The sequence below is a fragment of the Rissa tridactyla genome, chromosome 2 (genome assembly GCF_028500815.1).
Source record: "Rissa tridactyla isolate bRisTri1 chromosome 2, bRisTri1.patW.cur.20221130, whole genome shotgun sequence".
Classification (NCBI taxonomy): domain Eukaryota; kingdom Metazoa; phylum Chordata; class Aves; order Charadriiformes; family Laridae; genus Rissa; species Rissa tridactyla.
In genome coordinates, this window is record NC_071467.1 from 82,554,453 (window position 1) to 82,577,329 (window position 22,877).

The 22,877-nt window shown below is 40.6% G+C and overlaps 1 pseudogene; it reads right to left on the minus strand.

Annotated features, from left to right (window-relative positions):
• Positions 1-7,672: 7,672 nt before the first annotated feature.
• On the minus strand, positions 7,673-8,805 carry LOC128905087 (uncharacterized; annotated as a pseudogene).
• Positions 8,806-22,877: the final 14,072 nt, after the last annotated feature.

Genomic DNA, 22,877 nt, shown 5'->3' on the forward strand with positions numbered 1-22,877 from the left:
GTCTGTTTTCATATATTATTAAAGACAAAATTATTGTTGGAGAAGAATTACTGTTTAAGATTCTGAACAACCAAGGAATGTCACACATGCAAGAGTAAGAAGTTAATGAGGGCAATACAGAAACAAGTCCATCAGAATTCCATGCTAAGTTTGCTTAATGCCTATGAACAGAATACATGCACATCTTTGCCATAAACCCAGTAACAATCGTATTGTTTTTCAGGATGTCTCTGACATACATCTGTTTTCAAGGAAAAACTGCCATGTGGGAAGGATTTTAATCAATTTTTGCTTAAATTGTTGAAGTTAGAGGATTAGATACTCTACAGTGTGAAGTATTAATTTCATGGTAGCTGTCTAAGAGTGTTTATTTGGCATGCTAGGACCAATCAGGCAAGTAGCTAATCTACTAATTGTAAGAAGGTTTTATTAACTGGTGAAGTCCATTTAACGCCTATCTCTGGTAGGTTTTTGGAACCTGCATTGTCTTATTGGCTAATTATTTCCCATTGCCACCTGCAGTCTTCCCTACCCACTCATGCACTTTGTGTTATTTAGGGTTTGCTCACAACCCACAGCGTTATTAAAAGCGAGAATGTATAAATGGAGACCAAGCAACAGGCTAAATTTTTTTCAGTGCAAGGAATACAGAATCATTTAATAACTGATGCTGTATTTTTCCACCTAGCTGTTCTGATTTCCATGCAGTAAAAAGAAATAGTTATTGTGTTCTGTAACTGAATACAGTTCATTATTGGCCAACAGGAAACCTATCTACTGCAGAGCAATGCTTTTTTTTATTTTATTCTATTTTTCAGCTAAACTATTTAATGAAAAAATCAGACGCTCTTTAGGATAGTGTCATGCGATGCTTATACTAAATAGTCTGTAGTAAGGAATTTTTATGCAGTACGTGCATTCTGAATGGCCGAATAGAAGCAATATTGTTGGGTGTCAGAATAAATAAAAAATAGCACATTACCCTAATCAAACTACTTCAGTATTGACCTTCAACATAGTAATATTAAGAGATTAGATTATTGAGGCTGTAGGTTACTTGCACAGTCTAAGTGTTCCAGTGCAAGGTGCCATCCTTGTTTTGGTCTCTGAATACTGCAGAGAACTTTGGGAATGCACCTGCCAATGTTAAATAATTTAATTAATAATTAAATTATTAAGTTAAGTTAAATAATAAGTTAATAATATTATATAATAATAAGTAAGTTAAATAATTCAAGCCAGCCGGTTTACAGTAAACACTGGTATCTCTCTGCTACAATTAAAATTGCCATGTGAAGCCATGAAGCTATGACAAGCTGGTCATTAAGGTAGTAATTTGCATCTGAGAGTGATGAATTTTCATGACTTTTTTTTTTTTTTGCATGATACTACTTGGAAGCAGCTGAAAATAAAGCCCAAGATATGTGAAATTTTTAAGAAAAAAAAATGGAAAAAAACCCCAAGCCCATCATGTTTTACACAAATCTCTCTTTATGCATATAACGCTACTTGTAAATTATCCTATTTTTTGCAGGTCTTCTGAGAGGCTTTGCAGGCTTGCATTGACATTTAATTGAATACATCTCTAGCATTTGATTGAGTCATTTCCAATTTCCATTACTTGACAGTTTCTCCTTTGCTGCAGAAGATATTCTGAGTAGTCCATAGCCATACTGATGAAAAACTGATTTGATTTCACGGTGTGTAAAGGTTACTTTGTAGATGCTCAGAAAGATAGGATGGGGGTTGACTTTTTAAAGGTGGGTTGAAGACAAATGGAGATGTATTTCCTATGACACTGACCTTATAATCAGTTTACTATATCATTTTTCTTACTGTAGCATTTTGTGTATTATCTGCATGTGTCTTCTTTTAATTCCTTGATCATATTTTCCAGTGTTGAGTGGCTACTTTTTAATTATGTCTGTCTCAGAAAAATAAAATAGCTTGAAGATAGTTATAGACTCTAATTTTAAAACTGAAGTGATAGGAAGTAATTCTGCTCGTTATAGCCCTTATGCTATACATCACTTCTCAGTATTTGAAGTGTTTTTTCTGATGTTAGTAATGTTTTCTTTATGCTTATTTTGTGGCTGTTTAATCACATTACATTTGAGTCCAATGAACATAAACATTTCCACGTTTGCAGAGAAATTTCCACTTTTTTATTATGCTTATTTAGAAGATGGCTTTGCATTATCTGGATGTGGAAATAATTTAGTACACTACCTTTCTCATTAACTGCTCTCCTGCTTGATGTGTGGATCACCAGGCTGATTCTATTGGTGACAGCCACAGTGACCATTTGTTATTTTGTTGTGCTGATGTCTGTTGTATTTAGAAAGATTAAGGACATCTTCTTTAGATAAATCTAAGACACATTTCTGCGAGTGGTTCAATTGCTGCAGTTCTGCTATTAATTCCTGATATAGTGTACATGAAGCGAGGGACTGGTTTCATTTTCCCCATGTTTCTGATTTTTCTCTTAAACTGCAAACAACTGCTTCTAAGTAAGATTTTTTAAACTGAGGGAAAGGCAGATGCAATTTTGTGACAGTTGTTACTAGAACGAACCTTGTTGCTGAATTTAATTTTTTTTTAATTATTTTTATTGTTATGTTGCATGGAGTATAACAGGATTTCTTCATGGTTTTTTTCCCTTAAAATAAAGCAAGAATTATTGGCTTTGGACATCAGGTAAGGAAAGCTAAAGCCCTGATAGAATTAAATCTGGCCAGAGATGTCAAGGGCAACAAGCTGTATTTAAATATTTGGCAGTGACATTAGGATACAGTTGAGTAAATTATGTGAGAAGCAATTAAACTATGGTGTCTGAATGTAAATCGCAGTCATCTGTTTTTTCAACGCTAAAGAGGCCTCTATGAATTCACTGTTGGTTGTACAGAATCTGTTCCACGTTTGGCCGCCTTTTTTCACTCTTCACTAAGCTTTATCCACTCTGCTACATCCTTTTGAAGATAAGGGAGAAAATATTGGAACTGCACACAGTTTAAGGGTGGTTTCCACCAGGAAATTAAGGAAGTCTGTAATGATGTTCTATCTCTTACAAAGTTCCTTCCTAATTACCCCTAAATACTGATTTGCTTCTGAGAGTGCTGCTGGACTCTGAATTGATGTTTCTTTATCTGTTGTAACTTTAAAGTCTTCTCCCTGAATCTCAAGGGGTAGTTCAGCATTGCCTTCACGTTTATTGATGTTGTATAGTCTTCTACTGAATCCTGCAGAAGTCCTCTGCAGTTCTTCACAGATATCTTTTATTTTTGATGTTCTCAACTACTTTTTATTATCAGCAAATATTGTGATCTCATTCTTCTCCTGATCCTAGCACAAATCCCCACATAACCCCACTGTTGACCACCTCCATTGTGAAAACAGATAGCTTACTCCCACTTTCCGTCTCTTCAACAATTATTTATCCATGCAAGATCAGTTCTTCCTATGTCATAGGTACATTATCTCCTAAAGAACCCTGAGTGAAAGCTTTCAACTAAAACGTTTTATAAATTCAGGCTGCCTCAGTTATTTTGATCTCCATTATTCATAGGCTTGCTGAAATTTTCAGAGAAATCCATTGATCCTGTGACACATGATTTTCCTTTTAAAAAAAACACGTGATCTCTTCCCTAGTATATCATATTTAGTCAGCTGATCAGACTTCTGTACTTTATTTATGCCTTTTACTATGATTACACTGTGAATGTCAGGCTTAGAAACCTATAGTTTCCGGAATCTCTTTGGCTATTTTCCACTCCTTCACTATGAAAGCTGTTTCAAGGAAGAGGTAAGTAGTTTAGCAATTTCATTTTTTAGATCCCTAGGTGATTACCACCTGGTCTTAGCAGTTTGTTTCCTTTCTTTTTATTGATTTCTTAGATAACCTCTCCTGCCACCACTTCATCTCCTATTCCCCCCTGTTCATACGGAAAAGCTCAATAAGAGCAAACACAGAAAACTTTTTCTTTCTGGTACGTCTTCTCTTCTTAGACAGCAGCATTTATATTGGGAGTTTTTACTCTTCTTCCAGATTGCCTAGCATGTTTCTTTAGTAATTAGACATCATTAGTCTCACCTGGAAACTAGGAAGTGTGTGAGCCTGCCCGGTAATACAGGCAACTTTTAAAGGCCTCTGATATTTTATGCTGTGAGTGTGTAAGCACCTAGTTAGGCTTCATCAACCGCACATACCTTTGGTCTCTCCACTATCACATAGTTGCTTTAGTGTTATTGATTTAAGAGAGAAAAAAAAAGATTCTGTGTAGAGATGCAAGAGAATTATTTTGCATGTCAGAACTCATATGCTGAAAATTTTCTAATTGTGTCAACTACTAGGAACGTTCACTATATAGGAAAAACACTCACAATGGACTTGTTAAAATTGGTCATCTTTTTAGTTATCATCTGGAAGAATGCCTTGCAGTTAGCATTCTATCAGATGTCACTGTTTTTATAAAGAGAAGTTCCTCTCAGGCAAGTCTGATTTACTGTTAACCCATATAATTTTTTTTGGAGTTGAGATAATTGTCATCCTCTCCTTTTCTTTGGTGGCTTAAGACCTTATTCAGCTTATGCAACATATAAAATATCAGTTATAAACATTGTTTTTATTCAGGCCCTGCAGTTAAGTATGTGTTTAACAATGTAAATAATTTATTCTATGTGTATATGACTTGGAGTATGGAGTATTTTCAAAGAGGGGACTCTTTGAAAAAGAATTTTAAGTCAAAAAAAAAAGAGACTAACAGATGTGACAGCACTAACAGAGAAGCTTTGTCATCCTGACCAGTTAACTATTAACCCCAGCTACTTTTTCATCTGGATACCAACGATGTGGCCACAGGAGACCTGGAGCATACCAAGAGTGCCTACATGGTTTTGGGATCATGGCCAAGTGCATGGAGACACAGGTGGTGTATTTTCAGTCCTGTTGGTACTGGGGAAATGTTTGAGGCAGAGTGGATGGATCATGCATATCAAGGCCTGGTGTAAATAACAGGAATTTAGTTTTTATGACCATGGGGACTTTTTTGAGGATGGAAGATTGCTTGAAGGAAACAGGATCCACCTGATGATGTGGAGCTAAAACATCTTTGTCAACAGGACAACTGAGGAGAGCTTTAAACTGGAAATGACAGGGGAGGGAGATGACAACCCACAGTCAATTGAGAAAGTGGTAGACTAGGTTGGCAAAAAGAAGTGTATTGGGTGGTATGGACAAGTGTCACCTCATAATTACTGAAATAAGACTGAAGGAAGCCCATGTTAAACATATGCATATATATAGAGAAGTGCCCACAGGACAGTATTATGGATAAAACTCTCATTCTGGGAAACCAGCATGATTGCGTGCCTCTCTGAAGTGCCTGTAAACTCACGCATGCAGTATAGGGGAAGAAAAAGGAGAAATTAGAAGTCTGTGTGCAGTTACAGGGCTGAGATCTTACTGGGATCTCAAAGACTTGATAGGATAGTTCACGCTACTGGAGTACTGCAAGCATGGTAACTGGGAAGGGCAGGCTGGGAAGGCAAGGAGGAGTTGCCCTTTATGTGAGAGAGCAGCAAGAATGCAGGGAGCTGTGCCTAGGGGCAGGTGATGAATCAGCAGAGGGCTGCTTAGACAAGATTAGGGGGAGAACTAATGTGGGTGGTGTTGTGGTGGGGTTTTTCTGCAGGCTACTTGATACGAGACACAGATGAAGCCTTCTTTAGACAACTTGAAGATGCCTCATTTGCAGGCCCTGGACCTCATGGGGAACATGAATAACTCTGACACCTGTTGGAAGGTCAAGCATGCAGAGCACCCATCAATCCGTGAGATTTCTGGAGTTCACTAATGATAACTTCCTGACACAGGTGATTAAGGAGATAATCTTCTGATACATACAAACAAGGAAAGACTGGTTAGAGATGGGAAGGTCAGGGGCAGCCTCAGCTGCAGTGACCGTGAGACGCTCACACGCAAGGACATGGTGATCCTCACATACAAGAAGCCGTGCTTCTGCAGGAAAGAAGGTCGACCTCCTCCTGGGCTACATTTGTAAAAGAGCATTGCCAGCACATCAAGGGAGGTGATCCTCTCTACTTGCACTGGTGAGGCCACACCTAAAGTGCTGGATTTAGATACAAGTTCTCCAGTAAAAGAGACACATGGACTTACTGGAATGAGTCCGGTGAAGGAGATAAATAGACTGAAGTACAATGAGAAGTTGTGAAAGGTATGTCTGTTTAGCCTGGAGAAGGCTCAGGGGGAATCTTATAAACTGTACAAAGACAGAGACATGGTCTTCTCAGTGCTGCCCAATGACAGGACAAGAGGCAATGGGCACAAACTGAAATACAGGAAATTCTATTTAAACATAAGGGAAAAAAAAACCCAACACCCAAACCCTGGTCAAACACCAGCACAGCTTGCTCAGGAGGTTTTGAAATCTCCATCCTTGGAAATATTCGAAGCCCAAGTGGACACAGTGCTAGGAAACCTGCTCTAGATGATCATCCTCTCAATAGCAGGATTGGATTAGATGATCTCCGGAGGTCCCTTCCAACCTCAACCACGCTATGTTACTCTAGTGGAACGTGAGAATACATTACATACTGTAGTAGGCATATTGTATTACTTGCTACAGGGACTTTAGTTTCAAAATTAACTAAGAAGGGAAAAATACAATCAAATTTCTTATCAGAAGGGGATATTTTTGGAAAATGAGAATTCTGAGGGAGATTCCAAAAATTAATTATTAAACACATTTTAAACCTATATTTTAATTGGCTATATGAAATACAGTATCATTTTGACCTACATCATGGAGCAGTCATGTTTGATACAGTAATTCAAACAATGTAAGCAATATTATAGTTGTGGGCAAAAACTTTCAACCTAGCGTTTTCATGCATGTAGTTTATTTTGGTGGAGGAAGAACAGTTTTTAATGTTATAGTCTGTCTTTGGGAAATTTGAAATTTAGATTTGAAGATTTATATAAGATTCATTTAATCAGCTGAGACAAATAATTTTTCCCTTCCTTTTTGCTACTTAATAAATCACAATGGACAGTCTGTGCTTCATTTTGCCTTTTTTCCAAATCTTGATATTTTTTTAAGAGCAGGAAGGGAGAAACGTGCCTTTGAGAAGGAAGGCTGAAAGTGGATTAGTGATGACAAATGGTAGTTTCTCCTTAAGTGTTGTGCTGTACTTGAAAGTAAAAGTAAAAGGAATGAGGCAAGGATACTAACATGAAGTGGAAATAAAATAAAAGCATAAGATAAATCCTGTGGAAAAATTTAGATTTTTCATTTTTTAGATGTGCAGATTTCATTTTTTTTTTACCAGCTTTTGTCATAACTGATGTTGGTTTTGTTGGTTTTTTTTCTGTTTTTCTCCTTAACTGCAGTGCAATTTGCTATGTAATTGATGTTTTATGTGTGCTCTGTGCTCATTTACACAAAGTAGTTGCATTAAAACATTTGGGTACTGACAAGTTCAACTGTCATGACAAGAAATATTTGATTCTTTTACAATTACGCCACTTTTGTTACAGTGATATAGAACGAACACATTACAAAAGATGGCCAAAATTCACATCAGAACAAGACTGTGAAATCTTCAGTCACTTATATTTTAAAGCTCTCTGACCATAATTATGAAGACTATAATCTTAAACACTCAAATTTTGCGGTTTGAGATTAGGGGTTACCAACCCTTCTAGTGCAGCCGTGACCCTTTCGCTTTGGGACACTGCTTTAATTGTACCCTGTAATTGTATGCCAATAGGTTCAGGGAGACCCCTTATCAAGGTAGTCATCCATTCAGGGTCAACCGGCATCATCATAGGGGATTCTTGTTGGGGGTTAAGCTCCCGGTCATGCATCATTTGTAAGCATGCTGCTTTTTGCACATTTTCCACTGATTGATCAACCGTGATAGCGACAGGATCTCCCTGTTCTAAGGGATTGAGACCTCCAGCCCAATAGGCTGCCCTCTGAGCTAGGGACCAAAGGGCATGGCGATCGCCAGTCGTTAAAAACACTCTGGGCCCCCAATACCCTTCAGCTTCTTTTTCACTTAGTAGTATCTGATCCCCACCCAACAATGACACCCTCCGCACATGTTCCGTTTCTGACTCCCTAGGGGTATGACCAAACTCCTTTTTTAATTTAGCTAGTTCTGTAGCAGTGTATGGCACTTCCTTAGTAATAATTTGGGGGGAGTTGTCTTGATCATCGTTGTATGCGTATTCCATTTTGATCAAAGGTCGGAGTGAGCAAGGAGGTATTTCTAATTTGTCTAATCTCAATCTTGCTTCTTCTAGCTCTTCAAAGGGGTATATTTTTTCTGCCTTAGCGGAGGGGGGTGGGGGGTGGCTGTCACAACTCTCCTGTCGCTGGTGAGGAGCTGTTCTTTAAGGGCAGATTGTGATTGTAGATAGTCTGCCTGAGCTCTCTCCTAAACTAATTGTCTCTTTAAATCCTTCACTTCTCCTTGCAGGGATTGGACAAGAGTTTGTAAAGAAGTTTGTAAAGATTGTATAATTTGGGATTTGGCACTGTGTTGCTGGTCTTGGGCTTCTACAGCCGCTACCAGACTGGCGCCTAAAACAGCACATATTATAGATTTCCCTCGTCCGGGCCAGAGTTTAGGGTCCTTTTGCAAGGTGCTAATTCAGTCGGTAACACTCTGCAGATTATGCCGATTTTCTTGTGCCCAGTCATTACCTGTTACGGAGGGACATGCATCGTGTTTCTCTAAAAGGTTACACAGCACATCCCTGCCTTCCGACTGTGTAATCATTGCTCATTTTCAACAATGGAGGGGGGGAGGGGTGGAGATCGCCTCCGGGAAATAGCATGTAAGTAAGTATCAATTCTACACAAAGTCCCACCCAGTCCCTGAGGGGTATGCACGTAAAACAGACTAAAAGTAAAATGGGCAAAAAGTGCAACACTTTTACTAAAAACTGGGGGCAGTCACCTCAGAGAGGCCACACAGATTCCCACCCACTTACATCCCCAAGAGGCACACACGTACGCACACAAGCGTCTCTCCAATACGTGCAAAAGCAAATAGCAAAAGCAAATAGTATAAAGCAACACTTTCACATCAAGGAATAAAAAATCCTGTCCGTGATGCCAGTCAAGATGTTATGTTCCAGTCCAACATATTGCAGGTTTATTGTTATTCCCCAGCAAAAGTCACTGAGACAAGTGATAGAGTAAAGGCAGAAGTAGAGGAAAGGCAGAAAAAGAGAAGCAGTATTATGGAGCGTAGCAAGAGTATAGTCACCACCACAGGCCCGACAACGTCTCAGCCGTCCTCCGGAAGTTCAGCAGCATCCCATTGATCCATGGTTGATGCTGGTGGGGGTCTCAGTCCCAATTCCTAAATTGTGGTGGGTTGCCAGGCCAGTTATAGTCCAGGTAGCCCAGGTCAGTCCGTAGCTTGACCAATCAGCGTGACGGTGGCCTTTGTCCAGCAATTTGTCATTTTACACAGTTGCCTCATAGGCTTTTCCTGCTCCCTTGCTGTTTGGGCAATGCTTGGCTTCAGCAATTTTGGAGTTAACAACACAGGCTAGGCAGGGTCTGGCCACTCTGAGAGTCAGAGGCCTCCACCCTGTCCAGCTGGGGGGAGGAACACCCCCTCTTCAGCTGATGGCAATCTTGGGTGGTGACTGGCAAGCCAGGAGGATGGTCTGCAGAAGGTGCTAAATAGTTACAAGCAAGCTTCTTATCGGCCTGCAAGCCTGCCGTCAATTTGCAGGTTAAGCAAGCTTTGAGACAATTATTTTGAAGTTCCAGTCTTTCACACATTCCAATTAAATTATGCAGTTTCATTTGTTTACCTTAGTAAGTACAGTGTATTTTCTTTCTTTCTATAGCTTTTTTAAAAATTATGGTAATATGCTAAACATATTTCCCCATGCAATGAGAACTTTTTGAACTCCTTGATTAGCTGAGTGGGTGTTTATAATGATAAAATGGTAGGTGTTAAGTGTATATTAAATGTATAAAGATTATTGTGCAGGAGTGAAGTAGATTAAAATATGAACTGTTCAATGCTCTGATGTGGAAAACTATCTCATTCATCTGTATTAAAAAAATCCTATTTAACACCAAAATAATGTTCAGAAACCTCCTTGTAGTTTGTTTTAAAAATAAAGATCAGGAAGTGTTAAATTAAAGTGTTTGACTTCGAGTTCTAATGTTCTCCCCATCTGTTTTTTCTCTCCTCTAGGCAGATTCCTCTGGACAGATTAGTCTCTGCTGCATGATAGTAGGAATGATGTGAAAAGAAAGGAGGAGAGAAGACATCAGGGAGTCTTCCCTTGGCTCAGGAAGCAGGTGGGAGTGTGTCTGGTATCCAGGGGAATACTTCCTATATGCTTCCTGAATACTTCCCATGCATATCCTGTTTGAGAAGCAAACACTGTTTCGAGCAATTTTAGCGAAGGGCGCAAACCCATAAATCAAAGTGACCTTCTCTTCTTTATGGCAAGCTAGCTGTTAGTTTCTCAAAGTTAATGTGTTCAGATGGATGGGCTGTTATAGTTCAGGACCAATAGATTTTTATTGTTAAAAGAGTCTTAGAAGATATTTGCTGTCACATACACAACAGGTTGTTTTTCAAGAGTATTTCTTTACAATTTTAATTCCAAACTGAGTTTTATACTAATTCTTGAGTTGCATGCCCTTGAGATGTCTTGTAAAAGCTCTGCCAGTTTCAGTTCCAGAACCGTGTAAAAGTTGTTGGAGACAAAGTAAGGAAAACCAAAGAACAAACACAAAGAACAAAGAAGGTAAATGAAATACTTGTTCTGAAAGATTTTCAAAGTTAAAACATTAAACTGCTACGAGAGCGTATAGCTTTCTGTGATAGCGAAGAACTTTTAAGTTTACAGAAGTGTACGCAGACAGGATAGTACTTTGTGTATAACAAAATCACAGGCATGTGATATTTTTGTTAGTTTCAGGCGTAATAGTACTTCATTTAAGTATCCATTTAATACTTTGGAAGTCAGCATTTTTCCCTGTCTTGGGTCCACCTGCCCAGGTTTTGACAGCAAGGGCGGGCATCAGCGCGGGCCCCTGTGTTGCCGGGCCGGGGCTGCCCCGTGCCGGACACAGCCGGTTCCAGCCGGCTCCAACGGCCCCAGCGCAGGGCACAGCTGAGCCCCTCAGCCACGGGCGGGCGCCGCGGGGAAAGCCTGGCTCAGAAAGGGCAAAACGCTGCCCGGCAGCCAGGGCTGAGGGAAACCGGGTGAGAAACAGCCCTGCGAGCCCCGAGGGGAGAGCGGGAGGAGGGCAGGAGGGGCTCCGGGCGCCCCCGCGGAGATGCCCCCGCGGCCCCGGCAGAGACCCCGCGGGGGCGGGGGTTTCCCTGCAGCCCCTGGAGAGGACCATGCCGGCTGTTAAAGCTTCCATTGGCAGCCCTATTGGGGGAATTTTTTTAAACTGTATTCTTTTTGGAATAATGCTTCATATATTTGAGATTCTGAAAGCATGGTGATGTTCAGGATGCACTTTGATTGCTTCCAAGCAACGTGCACAAAGCTCTTTGGGCCTAAGCTCAGTGAACAGAAAAGACTTCTCTTCAGAAATATAGGGCTTTTTAGGAGGAGAGAATGAAGGGCAAGTAAGGAACAGAGGGAACAAGAAAGGAAATATCAAAACAACACATCTGGGTGTTTGATGAACATTTCATCAGTGACTGTATTCAGCTCCTTCTTTCAAGGCAACTTGGTCCCAGTATCTGTATCCCATTCTTTAATGCTTTCCTGTTCCATATTGCACTGGTTAAAAATGAAAAATTATGTTTTTTTTTTTCCTTATTATGTCAGTTGGACAAGTTGCCTTGCTGTCTCTCTTGCAAGATGATTATGGCTAGTGGTGAATTAATGGAGCCTTTTCAAATTAGCCAGCTGTTTGAGAAATGATTAAATGGTAACATCCATCTGAGAAGAAAGAGCGGCACTTTTTATACTAAAGAAAAGGCATCCTTTCATAACACTGTCAGATTTGGCTTTCCCTAAAGGCAAACACACCAAGAAAAACAGACTGGCTTCAGTGAGGCTGGAATCCCAGAGAAACGGGGTGACGTATATTGAGTTTTATGGCGGGGGGGGAACAACAATGCAACAAAAACCCACCAAAACCAGACTCATGTTTTCGAGGTATGCGGGGAAAATTACCGTTTAAGCTGATTCTCTTGTGCTTTTTTTGGTCTATAAAAAGACTCTTTGCTTTTCCATTCCTCAAAAGCAGGAACTCTGTCACTGAATGTGGAATACAGTTTTGGTGTAGGAGTCCTCAGCCACCAAATGTGTACTTTGGCAGGAGAAGCAATCATAGCCAGGTCAATGTATGAAACATAGGGAAAGCCAACGCTTTGCATTTGGTACTTGCGTAGTTTTTGTACCTGGGACTGACAAGTGACAAGTTCTTTAGGGAAAGCCTATGAAAACAACTAATGTTTTGGAAAACTTGTCCCATAACTCAGTCTTTAAAAGATAAGCTAGAGTGTTTAGTAAAAGATAAGGAGGTGACTTGATGATAGTCTGCCAGTACTTTCATGGGGGGGGGGGGGGAAAAGTAATCACATAAGAGCTCCTCATTCTACCAGGCAGGAACACAAAAGAACCAGTAACAGAAGCTAAAGCTACTTAAAATTTATTATCAATATACAATGCAAAAATTTAAAGACAAGAGGAATGAAGAAAACAGTATTTAGTTAGGGATATGTCCTTTTGACTAGCAGCTGGTTCGGAGGACAATACTAAATAAACACAGTTACACTGTAATGCTGATTCGTTACATCTGTTAGAGTGGCAACAAATCCTAATTCTTTAGGTAGACGTTTGTTTTGGAACAATCCAAAAACTTGATGGTTGAAGTACACCTGAGAACAATACCAAAACAGTCGGACTTTAATGATCAGTCTGGTCCAATATTTCTTTTCACAAAACTTGTTTGTGATTAACCATTTAAAAGAAAAAAAAATCAGGCATTTATGCTGAAAATAATAATTTTTTTTTTTTTCAATTATAGTTACAACAACATAGCAAAAATAAATTAGGCACTCAGGGATCTTGGGTCACTTTCAAAGATAACCTTTCTTAAGATTAAATTTTATTTTACATTAATAATTTAGTCAAAGTCTATTAAAGCTAATGAGCATTCCACATGGATTTTATTTTATAGTTGGATCAGGATCTTATGAACATTGATTGTGATTATTGTAGCAAGGAATACTCTCTCAAACTTACTAATAATGTAGCAGCATTTTTTCAAACTCTTTTCATATGTACATTTCTCAAAAGCAGACGTACTCTATAAAGCATATTTGTCTACGGTCCTACTAAAAGTCACATAGCTAGTTACACCTTAATAAGTTCATGTAAAGAAATGTATGCATGGAAGTTAGCTATGACAGGGATATTTTCTGTTGCTTAATACCAAGACTTTGCAGGAAAACTTGGACTTCAAGAAGGGAAAGAAAATTTGACCTTCCTCAGCTGCCATTTGAAACCTACATTCCCTGGTGCATATTGGTGTCCTTGGCACCAAAGTTTTCCTCGAGTGTTCCATTCCACGATATGTAATGTGTTGACAAACTGAAATGTTGAAGCTATTCTGTAAAAGTTCATGCAAATTCACTGTTTCTGGTATGAGTGGGCTCTTCAGTGCTTTTACTGTGTGATCTATACAGCTTGCTGGGGTGCATGAAGAGTGCTGAGAAAACTAAGAAAACCATAAACTGAGAGCACTCCTGTGCTGATGGTCACCTAATCACAAGAGTAATTAGCAGAAAGTCAAAATCTTGGCAGTGAAAGTGCTTTCAATACAAAGGAAGAACTGGCAGGGATTAAGAATCAATTAGTCTAGAAAAACAAAACCAAGAGATGGCATAATGTCTCTGCAAAAGAAAGAGTCTTTGAGAAAGATATCATGCTCACTATGGCTTTCTGTGCCCAGGCAAGGGATTTGGATCCTATAAAGCCAGAAAGAACAATATTAGTGGTCTGATTTTACCTCCTATATAGTGCGTGATATAGAATCTGCATATATTAATTCCTGTTTGAAGTTGAGCATATTTGAAAAGTGTAAAAGTCCAGATTTCTTTTTAAAAGTCTGCAGCAATGGAAAATTTGTGACAGGCACTGCCAAATTCAGGACTGTATTGGAAAACATCAAAATAACTGTTTAAATCTCCCTTGATTCATTTGGTAGATCCCTCTGTTGCAAACATGCCTCCCCCTGTCACTTTGTCTTGCACCTGAAGCTCCTTACTGGCTCTGTCTTGGCAAGCAGATTTTCTTTTTCCTCTTCTTTTCCATTTGGCCTCAAACTGAAAGTGTGTTATTTTGACCTACGTGTGAAAGAGGTCAGCAAAATGACACATGTTCTTTATGGTTAATACAGTATACAATTTTCTTTGATAAAATAAGTATAGCTACTCATCTATCCATTAATGCTGGAAATGAATTTTGAATTTCAAACGAACCATCTGTTCTCTACTAATTAAAAATTTCTAGAGAAATGCTAACAAACAATTTAAGTGCAGTTTTGTTTACATGGAATTAAAAAGAATTGCACCAAATGTTGTTTGAAAGTATTTTTACTTTGGAGTATAATCAGTAGATTTTAGAGATAGGCTTTTAGTGTAGAGTGCAGTGAGTATCAAGATATTGTAAACATAATTGCCTTTAATTTATTCTTTCAAATATCACATCAGCAGACAAATCTATATATAACTGTCAGAAATTCAAGAACAAAAAAATTACAGATTTTTAAAGAATGACAGTGATTTGGCATCCTTTGAATTTATTAGACATTAATAATAGAAATCTTAAAGTTGTCACAAGCAAGGTGTGTAATTTTTTTGAAAAATTATAAAGCTTTCAGCTTTAAAATATGGCCTTCTGTGATCAAAATAGGTTTACTTCCTATATAATCTTAAATTATTCAATCTCTTTAGGCCTTTGTGTGCTATCTACAAAAGAAAGCTTATGATTTTATTTATTTTTTAATTATTATTCCAGTCTATCTTCCTGACAGTTCAGAATAGGAATTTTTAGAACATATGAAGCGGAAGGGATCTTCAGATTCTAGTTCCCAGGCAATATGTCATATAGCCCACTTCTTAAACATAGCAAGTTCCAAAGTGCACTTTAGCTTTCTGTGTGTCTCATTTTCCTGCCTTGCTGTACACAATTCAGAATTTTATTGCTCTACTGAGTAGGAGTGCTCTCATTTCCAGCCTGAAATTCCTTATGGACAGTGTGAATTCATTCAGTCCTAGTTCCTATTTTGGTTTTGCACACATATCTTACCTTTTCTATGCTTAGACCTTTTTCTAGTGAATTTCTATGCAGCAGTTGTTTCCTTTCACCCTTTGTTTCTCCAGGTGAAACCAGTCTTGTTCATCTAGTCTTCATATAGAAGATAAGATTTACATTCTCCGTTATTTGTCTTTGATGAACATGCATACCCAGAATTGTACTCAGTATTCCAAATAAACATGGGACCTTCAACAGTTATGTTAATGCTTCTCGGTCTCTGCTGAAAATAATTATCCTGATATTGGGATTGTACTTGTCTTTGCAACTGCACCAGACTGACAATTTACAGTCATCCTATGGCCATTTACTATGTTCAGTACTTCTCTGTCATTTTGAACTCAGGAGTTTGTGACTGAAGTTTTGTTGTTAATAAAAAACGTGAGTTTAAGTTTTTACAGGAGGGCTCTCCAGTTCTTTGTATCCTGTCATGCTCTGATGATGCCTTTCAGCTCTGTGTCAGCAGCGCGATCAAAATGTTTATGCCAACATCATTGCCAAAAATTTTGACCACAGTAGGTAATGGATTTGATCTCTGAGAATCTTCCTGTGTAATCTCCTTGCAGTCTCTCTCCCTCCATTTCCATGCTGCCTGTTTGTGCATCTCCTTATCCACATTTTAATTTGTCTGCTTATCTCTATGTTTTCAATTGTAATCATTTAGGTTTAAATGTATTTTTATGTCAGATGCAAATGGTACTGAAATCCAATCTGAGATTTGCTGTATTTCTTTTGTTCAGGCAATAATTTATGCAAGAGACCTAACAGATTAGTCTAGCATGTTATATGTAAAGCCTTCATGCATTATGTTATGATGTTTTCTACGTATTTGTGCATTATTTTTTTCAAAATTTGTTTGAAAGTATTTAATGTCTTAATGTTTTTCCCTGCTCCCCTTAATTTGTTTTTCTGTAGTCACCAGCTGGTGATAAGTTGCATTCTATCCGGACTAATTTTTTAATATTTGTTCCTGAAGCATAAGTTCTATGGAATGGATTCAAAGTGATAACTTGACATTAATAGTTATATTAAAACAATTAATGTTTTATTAATTGGTAATTCAAATATTCTTCAGCAACCAGCTTCAGTGGTCTCCTATTAATGTTTTTGCGTTATTGCATTCTAAAACTCAATTCTACGTCCTATTAAAGCATCCATGTGAATTGTCATTGGACTATATTAAATGGATTGTTTTAGAAATAAGGCTGATAAAAGAAGGAGTAAAATGTCTTAGTCTTTGACTATTTAGAAAGGAGTCATCTGTGGAGGAGAAAGAAGAAGCAAATGAATATGTCCATCATTTTTTCCTTTAAGATTCTCTTTTAATCTTCTATAACACCTGAAAGCATGGCTATTTTGTCTGATTTAAAATTTAATGACAATATAAAATGTCTAAATGTCAAGTCATTTTCTTTCACTGAATTTACAATACTGTAACCAGGTCTGCTTGGCCAGACATATTTAACAACTGCACAACTGGCAACTAGAAGAATTCTGTAGTTCAGCTCATTCTGCATAAACATTCATCTGCACATCATAAACCAGTATCTCAGCATGAAACAAAACACACATTAATATAGCTGGTTTTGAGCAAAAAACACAGCACTATGAGAGAAGCATGGAGTACTTTCAGGACTTAAGTATATAGTGTGTGTTGTAACTGACTCTGTGTGTGTGTGTGTGTATCTATATATATACATTGGGGAATTAGGAATTGCCTTGATGGGAGTGCTTAAAAGACTGACAAATCAAACCGGTTAAAAAAGTTAAAACAACACTTTTCTGGATTGACATTCATTAAGAGCACACATAGGCAGTGGTTAGTTTTTAACAACTATCAATCATTACATACTCAAACAATTAGTCTTTAACTAGCTTGTCTTTGATGACTTTGATTGATACTTGTGGTGAGTGTACAACATCAGTGGGCTGATGCTGGCTATCAGTGTTGACTGATGGTGTCAGTCCTCAGTGGTCTTAATCATGGAGGTTGAGGTCGCCAGGCCTGAGAGGGAAAAGAAGATGATTCACCTATTTGAGGCCTGGTTAATTTATTTTTCTGCTTTTGACATACATCTTTCTTGCTGCTTCTAAGTCCTTACTTTTTAAATTGCACATTTTACTGCATATATGTTTTTCTGCACTCTGCTTGTGCAGTTATACCACAAGTCCTGTTACTATGAGCAAGCAGTAATTATAGCTTGCTTAATGAACATCTGCTTTACAGGTGCACCAGCCCCCTGCTTTGGCTACACATGCATTAGGGAGCTCCTTCTCTGTGCTTAAGGGCAGCCGTGGACTCCTGGGGGATCCAGACTGCTGTGTCAAACTTGTCCCAGCACTCCCAGGTCATGGCTACTCTAAATGGTGAAATAGAGAATGTATTTCACTCAGTAATGAAATAAATATACTCAAAATCACCCACAGATTTAGAAAAAAAATAACTCATTAAGAATGGTGTATCTGCCAACTGTTGTCTGACTTAGAAATCAGCAGAGTTTCAACTTTATTCAATATGTTGAATAGCTGTCTCAGCAAAAACATGGTTCAAGATTGATTCTATTTGCCTCAGAATCAGTAATCTGGATTTGCAGAGAAGTAACAGATACTGTTAATAACGTATGTTTCTTAACATAGATTTCTGGCTCGGCATGTTCAGGTATTTATTAGATTTTTGCAAGGAACTTTGTGTGTATCTGAAATTATACCAGTCAAATAGAAGGCTAGTGTGAATTTGCATGCATCACTGTAGGATGGATGAAGGTTTAGTAGCCATGCAAAACTCAATTTTAAACAGTGACCCAGTATACTACCCTTACTATCTATAGAAACAGCCGTGAGCCATTGTACACATCTCCAAGGCAAATCATAATGACAGATAGGGTAGAGTGATATGGAAATTAAGATGCAGAACATTGAAAAAAGTTAGCGTGGTGACACTGAATCTGCCCCAGTAAGGGGGAAAAAATCAAGGGTTATCTGATGATCAATCCCCTGTCCTCCCACTCCCTACTCCTCTTGTTGTTTAAAACAGCCGTTGCTGTGCTAGCACCTGAATGCTGTCAGTGGCCAGACAGGTTTAGGTGGGGAAGGATTCATATCCCTTGGAAATCTTGCTGCACTAAAAAACACCATTCATCCTTTCACAGTGCTGTTACTTTCGTCCAAAAGCATTGTTGCAGGTTTGCATGGGCCTACTTCTCAAGCCTCTTCCCGCACCCTGGGTTGTGTTATCCTGCTTATGTTTTGATGCTATTACCATTATCTGAATATTGAGCAAAATGCCTGTTTAGTGCATGCAAAGTATGTGTAGTTTTGCTATGAGCATCAAACAGTCTTTCTGAACCAATAGCAGCTAGTGGAAAAGTTATAAAAAATGTTACTGTTTTCAACTGCAGGCAAAACACAATTGTAAAGATATTGTATGCCTTTAAACAAACATTAAAATGAACAGAAAAATGTTACAACTGCTCATAAAAGAACCTTTGGCTAAGTGCTTTTTAATGGAAACCATCACTGCTCCCTTTACTCTTTTTATTTTTTTTTGTCTTCAGAAACATAGATTCATAGAATCATAGAATGGTTTGGGCTGGAAGGGACCTTGAAGATCACCTAGTTCCAACCCTCCTGCCATGAGCAAGGACACCATCCACTAGACCAGTTTACTGTAAGCTGTCCCTGTAGCCTTCTCTTCTCCAGGCTGAACAACACCAACTCTCTCAGCCTGTCCTCATAGCATAGGTGCTCCAGCCCTGTGATCGTCTTTGTGGACCTCCGCTGGACCTGTTCCAACAGGTCCTTTTCTTTCCTGTGCTGAAGACCCCAGAGCTGCATGCAGTACTCCAGGTGGTGTCTCACCAGTGTGAAGTAGAGGGGCAGAATCACCTCCCTCAAGCTACTGCCCATGCTTCTTTTGATGCAGACCAGGATACAGCTGGCTTTCTGGGCTGCGAGCATACATTGCTGACTCACATTGAGCTTCTCATTCACCAACAATCTCAAGTCCTTCTTGGCAGAGCTGCTCTCAATCCATGCTCCACCCAGCCTGTATTTGTGCTTGGGATTGACACGACCCATGTGCAGGAAGTTGCACTTGGCCTGGTTGCACTTCATGAGGTTTGCATGGGCCCACCTCTCAAGCCTGTCCAGGTCCTTCTGGATGGCAGCCCTTCCCTCCAGCTTTTCAACCACACCACACAGCTTTGTTGGCAAACTTGCTGAGGGTGCGCTCAATCCTGCTGTCCATGTCGCTAAGAAAGATGTTAAACATCACCAGTCCCAGTACCGACCCCTGAGGAGCGCCGTTTGTCACCGGTCGCCACTTGGACATCAAGCCATTGACCGCAAACCTTTGAGTGCAGCCTTCCAGCCAATACCTTATCCACCGAGTGGTCCATCCATCGAGTTCTAGTCTCTGCAGTTGAGAGATGAGGATGTTGTCTGGGACAGTGTCAAATGCTTTGCACAAGTCCGGGTAGATAATGTCAGTTGCTCTTCCCTTATCCACCAACGCTATAACTGTGTTGTAGAAGGCCACCAAATTTGTCAGACACAATCTGCCTTTAGTGAAGCCACGATGGCTGTCTGCAAACACCTCCTTTTTTTCCATGTGCCTTAGCAAAGTTTCCAGGAGGGTTTGCTACATGAGCTTGCTGAACACAGAGGTGAGGCTGACTGGCCCGTAGTTCCCCAGGTCTTCTTTTTTTCCCTTTTTAAAAATGGGGGTTATGTTCCCCTTCTACAGACAGACAGAACTTCACTGGACTGTCACAACTTCTCAAATATGATGGATAGTGGCTTAGCAACTTCATCCACCAGTTCCCTTAGGACCTGCAGACGAATCTCATCAGGTCTCATGGACTTGTGTAACTCCAGGTTCCTCAGATGGTGTCTAACCTGGACTTCTCCTACAGTGGATAGTTCCTCATTCTCCCAGTCCCTGCCCTTGTTTTCTGTGACTTTGGCATGTGGCTGGTGAAGACCGAGGTAAACGTTGTTGAGTACCCCAGCCTTCTCTATATCCCAGGGTACCATGTCTCCTGTTTCCTTCCAGAGGAAGCCTGCATTTTCCCTAGTCTTCTTTTTATCACTGGCATACTATAGAAGCTTTTCTTGTTGCCCTTGACATCCCTGGCCAAATTTAACTCTGTCTGGGCTTTAACTGTCCTAACTCAATCCCTGGCTGCTCAGACAATTTTTCTCTATTCCTATCAGGCTACCTTTCCTTGCTTCCATCCTCTTTAAGCTTCTTTTTTGAGTTTGAGTTTGTCCAGGAGCTTCTTGTTCAGCCATGCAGGCCTCCTGGTGGTTTTTTGCCTAACTTCCTCTTGTTTGGGATGCATTGCTCGTGAGCTTGGAGGAGGTGATCGTTGAATATTAAACAGCTTCCCTGGGCTCCTCTTTCCTCCAAGACTTTATCCCATGATACTCTACCAAGCAGATCCCTGAAGAGGCCAGTCTTCTCTCCTGGCATCCAGGGTAGCGAGCTTGCTGTGCACTGTCCTTACTGCCCTAGGGATCTTGAACTCCAACATCTCATGGTCACTGCAGCCAAGGCTGCCCTTGAGATTCACATTCCCCAGCAGCCCCTCAATGTTGGTGAGAACAAGGTCCAGCATAACATCTCTCCACATTGTCTGCTCTATCACTTGGAGGAAGACATTATCATCAACGCATTCCAGGATCCTCCTGGATTGCTTATGCCCTGCTGTGTTGTCCCTCCAACAGATATTGGGGTGATTGAAGTCCCCCTTGAGGACCAGAGCTTGTGGACACGAGGCTGCTCCTATCTGTCTATAGAGGGCCTCATCTGCTCGGTCTTCCTGGTCTGTAGCAGACTCCCACTGTAACACCACCTGTCCCAGCCCTCCCTTTAATCCTTACCCATAAGCTCTTGGTTGCCTCCTCATCCATCCCCGGGTGGAGCTGCATGCACTCCAGCTGGTCATTGACATAGAGGGTGACACCCCCTCCTCATCTCCCTTGCCCGTCTTCCCTGAAAAGCCTGTATCCTTCCATTCCAACATTCCAATCACAGGAGCCATCCCACCACATCTCTCTGTGATGCCAACATCATAGTGCTGCAGGCATGTGCATGTCTCTAACTTGTATTGTTTATTCACCATGCTATGTGCATTTGTATAGAGGCATTAAGTTGGGCCCCGGATGAAGCTGACTTACTGGATGGAGTAGTTGGAATTCCTTTTTGCTGCACTCCAGGTGCTCTCCTGTTGACCTGCGACCCTTTCCAGGCTCTGGGCATCTATTGTTGTCATTGGCATCATACTGGTAGGAGTGGGATGGATTAAGGTTCCCCTCCCCTGGCAACTCTAGTTTAAAGCCCTCTTCATGAGCTCGGCAAGCCTCTGACTACTCTTCCTCTCCTCTGACAAGTGGACCCCATCAGGCCCCAGTAAACCAGGTTTCTCAAAGTAAGTCCCATGGTCTAAGTATTCAAATCCCTGGCTGTGGCACCCATTCTGTAGCCATTTGTTGATTTGCCAGATTTGCCTGGCCCTATCAATCCATTTCCCTTTGACCAGTAGGATTGATGAAAAGAACACCTGTGACCCAGAGTCCCTGACCGCAGCTCCGGGGGCTCTATAATCCTTCTTGATATTCCTCCGGCTGCTCCTGGTTGTATCACTGGTGCCCGTGTGAAACAACAGCAGTGGATAATACTCCGAGGACTGTATGAGGCTTAGTAGTCTCCCTGATACAAGCCCCCGGTAAGCAGCACTCCTCCCTAGAGAGTGCATCACGTCATCAAATGGGTGCCACCATACCTCTCAGAAGAGAGTTGCCTACTACCATCACTTGTCGCCTTTTTTTAGTTGCGATGGTTATATGGGGAGCAGATCGGATTGACTTACTCAGCGCCAGCGCCTCTCCTGATGCAGTGGGTCTTTCCTCTTCAGTCTGGAGAGCAGTGAAGTGGTTCTGCAAGGGCACCTCAGGCTTCAGGGGAAGTCTCTTTCTCCTGCTGGTCCTTGCTGTGACAAGCTTCTATTCTTCTGTGTAACTGGCCCCCATCCCTTCTGTATGTGCCAGTGTGGGAGTTTTTGGCTGTTTGTCCATGGGTTGTAGGTCCACTGCAGAATGTGCTTGGAACCATCTGTCTATCTCCTTCTCAGCCTCCCTGATGTTATGCAGCCTCCTCACTGCAGGTGGCTGAGTTGTAGGAGGTCCACTACCTAAGAAAGGTGTGCCACCTACCCCTGCCCCAGGAGAAAGGTCGAGGCACCTCCTGCAGTCTGATGTCTCTTCAGCAGCTCTGTTTGGGTGGAGGCATCAGCCACTGCTGGGGTGGACAGTGCGGAGCCCCGAGCCCAAGCTGCAGCCTTTGGTCTCAAGTGTGGGTCTCAAGTGCCCACCATTCTGCCTTAAGGGTCAAGTAGGATGAGTGCCCTTGACCTGTGCAGATGGTCACAGAACGGTACCCTGTGTTTGACCAGTGGAATGCTCCTCCTTCAAAGAGGTGGCCTTCCCACACACCCTTCCTGCGCGAACTGCTATGCAAACTGCCGCG